We start from the raw sequence: 5,168 nt of genomic DNA, 5'->3' as shown, positions 1-5,168 counted from the left end.
GCAGACTGATCACAGATGTAAATAGAACTCAATCGACGCTTTCAACAAAAGTCTATGGAACTCGACGCGGAAAATCAGCTGTTCTGTTCAGAGATGTTTGCTCACAGAGCGCCTAGCGTCTTGTCGTCTGCTGAGGTATCAACTGAGCATAATAATTATTTAGTGAAAGGGCTCTTGCCCCCGACTAGCATTCTTACCATCTGCCGTCCCAGTATGTTTAACGAGTTGGTAGTGACACTGACCCATATGAAAATTACCTTTTTTCATTTGTTGTTATTTCATTTCTCTCCACCGCGCATAATCGCATATGGATCGCGGAACGAGGGTGGGTTGGGCTGTCAGTAGTACAGACAGCCAATCCGCTCTTGAGCAAATCAGGGGGCGCCGACTTATAACAAATATAGGAGTGGAGGGGGTCATACTGGAGGTCTTGCCCCGGGAAATTTTATAAATTTTAGATGAAAACTAGTGAGTTTTAAAGTTTTTTAAGCGTTTTAGAATCATACGATCAACATTAGAACCCCTAAAACTGGAGTCTCGGTAACACGACACTCCGGGAAACTCGATAAGCCTGAAACTTTTAAAGGGGGAGGAACATGCATTTATGTCAGACAAGGAATTGAATATAAAGAAATCAAGTTTAGTAAGATAAAAAACATTGAAAAAGTATTTGAATATTGCGTTTGCAAACTAACAGACCTTAAAATAATTATTGTGTGTGTATACCGTTCCCCATCAGGTAATTTTATGGAATTTTTGGACAGTGTTGAAAGTCTTTTTAGTGAGTTAAGACATTCTACAGAAAGCATTATTGTACTTGGAGATTTCAATGTCAACTTCAAAATCAACTGTTTAAATGTTACAAAATTGACCAATGTCTTTTGTTCGCATAATTTAGCACCAACTATCTTTGAATACACTAGATATGGAAAGAACTCTGAAACAATAATAGACCAAATATTTCTTGACTTACATAAACTAGACAATGTTGTAGTAGTGATTGACACTGGATTCTCTGATCATAAAGCACTAAAACTTAGTATAAATAATGTACTCTGTAAAAACTCTAGGCCAAGTGAGAAACACATCCACAGGAGATGTATTAATGAGGACAACATTAGGATTTTTAATTCCTTGTTAAAAAATACAAGTTGGGATCTAGATAAACATGATAGTATAGACATGAAGTTTGAGTCATTTCTAGCAGATTACAAACATAACATAGAAATTGCTTTTCCCCTTAAGAAAATGAAAGTAAAAGGCAAAATTAACACATGGATAACACAGGGCATAAGAAAATCTGGAGAGCAACTCAGAATGTTAAGTAAATCAGCAAGGCAAAATCCTGCTTTGAAACAACGTGTTAAGTGTTATAGGAAATTATACAAGAAAGTAATCACTACAGCAAAAAAGTTAAATAATGATTCATATATCAGTAGAAATAATGGCAACAAAAAATGAAATCAGTTTGGAAAGTGATCAATAGTAACTTAGGAAGAAGCAAAGTAAGAAACAACATTGTTATTAAAACTGAGGACAAAACTATAAATGATCCATTACAAATTGCCAATATATTCAACTGTCATTTTACAAGTGTAGTTCAAAACCTCATACAAACCCAAAGCAGTACAGACATCAGTCATAACATCACATTGAATTCCGAAACTATGTTTTTGTATCCTGTAACAGTACATGAGGTAGAGAATGCCATCAGCAAACTAAAAAATAAATTATCCTGTGGCACCGATGGCATTCCAGACAAAATCATTAAACACAGCAGATATATTTCTCCTCTTCTTGTAGATATAATTAATGCATCTTTCAGTACTGGCACTTTCCCTAGAAAGCTGAATCAATCAATTATAAAACCATTATACAAAAATGGGGATCATTATGATGTAAAAAACTACAGGCCTTTATCAATGTTATCTTGTTTTTCAAAAATTATAGAAAGAGTAATGTATGGAAGACTCTCTACTTTCCTAAAAAAAAGTGGAATATTGGTCGATGAACAAAATGGCTTTCGAAAGAATAGAACAACTTAAACAGCTATATACAACTTTCTAAAACTTGTCCTAAATTCCATTGATAATAATGAAGTAAATTGTGGGTTCTTTTTAGATTTATCAAAGGCTTTTGATGTTATTGATCATAAACTACTGTTCAAAAAACTTAGTTGCTATGGACTCCGTGGTACTGCTCATGCATGGTTTAAGTCATATTTATCTGGCAGATCCCAGAAAGTAGAAATAGTTCATGATGGAAAGTCATACTTTTCTGGTTATAAGGAAGTTAGTTATGGGGTGCCCCAAGGATCGGTGTTGGGACCCCTGTTGTTCTTGATCTTTATAAATGACTTGCCAAACTATTTAACACAAGCTGATTGTGTACTTTTTGCTGATGATACAAGTCTCTTTATTAAAGCTCAGAATGAGACTGACCTTAACAGCAAAATTGAAACAACAGCAGTTGAAGCAAGTAAATGGTTCAGGGACAACAGTTTATTTGTGAATGAGGGGAAAACATTATGGATGAATTACAGACATGTTTCAAATAATATGAAGCCCAATGTAACTGTGAAGCTAGGCCAACAGAATATACTACAAACGCCGAATACAAAATTCTTAGGAATTTGGTTAGATGAGCATCTAAAATGGGACAAGCATATAGATGTGCTCAATAAAAAGTTAAGTAAATGTTGCTATGTATTTAGAATGCTCAAAAATTCCTGCAGTGATCAAACAGTATTGTGTACATATTATGCATTTATGCATAGTCTTTTGCGATATGGTGTCATATTTTGGGGCAATTCAAGTCAGGCAAAACGCTCCTTTATTATTCAAAAACGAGCGATAAGAATCATAAAAGGAGCTGCACCTAGAGATCCATGTAGGGAAATTTTCAAGGAATATAAAATCATGACTCTTCCATCCATTTACATCTATGAAAGTATATGCTTTCTGAAGTCTCACCCGCAGTTTTCTTCTTTAGACAGTGAGTTCCATGACTATACAACAAGACAGAGTAATGAATTTCACAGAGAAGTGCATAAGAAAGCCCAATACAACAAGAGTGCAATATACCACCCAAAAATTCTCTATAGTGCTCTTCCCTTAAAAATAAAAAGGATTCAGCAGCTGAGCAGTTTTAAAAGTGAACTCAAAAGAATGTTAATCAGTAATAGTTTTTACAGTGTTAGTGAATATATGAATTCTTCAGAAAGATAGAGTGCCTTCACCTATCTTGTAAGTTACTCATATACAAACTTATGTCGTGGGGTAGACTCTTTTATGTACACACAAAAATTAATTAATCTGTCAATATAGAGTGTTATAATCATTGTTTCTTGTTGCTGTCCATTATACACAGAATATATGTAACTTATTTGTGTCCTATATTGTTACAAATTTATATCGTGTAAGCTATAATTGTTTTGCCCATATATTTAATTCAGGTTATTCACTGATAGTTTTTACATAATATGTTGTTATTCATATTTTTTCTGTATGTAACATATGACAAATCGCATATCATTGTACATGATAAAACGGGTGCTCAATAAACTGAAACTGAAACTGACACATTTCTTGTTTTTGAAATAAGAAACAAAACATAAACACACGCGGTATTTTCGTAAAAAGCTAAATTAATTTACAGTAATAATCATGCTTATAGACTATTACTAAAACAGTGAATACATAGCTCTGAAGAAACTGAAATTATATTTAAATAAATCTTAAACTATCATTAAAAGAATAAAACATTCAATATTGCTGTCGGACAGTAATAGCATTTTGATTAGTAAGTGAAATAGCTAATTTAAGCTTACTTTGAAAAATGCTCTGGATTCATTAAATAAAAACAAAATGTCAAGGTTAACGCATTAATACAGTTAATACAGTATGCTTAATACTTTCAGTCAAAAAGCATGCAAATAGCGGGTTTTAATTGGGTCTTACACCCTAAAAATATTTAAGTATTTGAAAATAACTAATGCAGTACTATAGTAATATACTAATACACCACTAAACTAGTACTAATATTTCGAAACTGAAAATTTAACAGTATGTATGGATTTAATTCCCTATTTTATAAAGATTTTTAATATTGCTGCAAATGCCATTATTAAGGCTAGAGTGTCTTTAGAAAGGTGCAAATGTCAACCGTCTGACTGGATGTCTGAAAATGAACTCGTTGATAACTGGTCCGATATCCAATTCATCCAGAACATCTCGGTGGGCATGAAGATCTCAAAAATTACCGACCAGTTTCAATAGTTCCCATTTTATCGAAAATATTTGAATCTCTTATTTATAACCAATTAAACTACTACTTTGAGTCGCATAACTTACTCTCTAATAGTAAATTTGGCTTCCGCAAGGGAAGAAATACCACCACTGCTGTTCTTTCAATTGTAAATGAAGTAATAACAGCCTTTGAGAATAAAAATAAAGCCTCACTTCTTTTATGTGATTTAAGTAAGGCATTTGACTGCATTTATCATGATATCTTACTTGCTAAACTCAAATTCTATGGTGTACAAGACACTGCATTGGCATTAATTGAAACATACCTAAACAATAGGAAGCAGTTTGCCTCTGTCAGAAACAAAGACTCACAATTGCTAGAAGTTAAGACAGGAGTCCCACAAGGTTCTGTCATTGGACCCTTCTTTTTTATGATTGCAGTTAATGATTTACCCCATTGTATCCCCAAATTGTTATTTGTTATGCTGGTGACACAAATTTGCTTGCTTAGCATGAGAACATATCAGTTCTGCAAGATATGATGCAAGATGTCCTGGAAGCAGCACTAAATTGGTTCTCATCAAATACACTGCTTTGCAATCCTGATAAAAACCAACAGATTATACTAGGATTGTCAAAAGAGGTAGAGGTGAAAGCAGTTAAAATTCTAGGAATTCATGTAGACTCTTAAGTTAATGTGGGAAACACACATCAACCATACCTGCACAAAATTGTCTCGAGTTACGTATTTAATATGGAAACTGAGGAGCCTGGTGACAAAAGAATATTTAAGAGTTATTTATTTTGGACTGTTTCAGTCTCATATAGAGTATGGACTGCTGATATGGGGACACTAGCTTCACATCACTGAAGTTCTAAAAATTCAGAAGAAAGTGATGAGGGCAATGAGCAATTCTGGTA

This window comes from Schistocerca serialis, chromosome 11 (assembly GCF_023864345.2).
Source record: "Schistocerca serialis cubense isolate TAMUIC-IGC-003099 chromosome 11, iqSchSeri2.2, whole genome shotgun sequence".
Taxonomy (NCBI): domain Eukaryota; kingdom Metazoa; phylum Arthropoda; class Insecta; order Orthoptera; family Acrididae; genus Schistocerca; species Schistocerca serialis.
Note: the sequence above shows the minus strand (reverse complement) of the source record.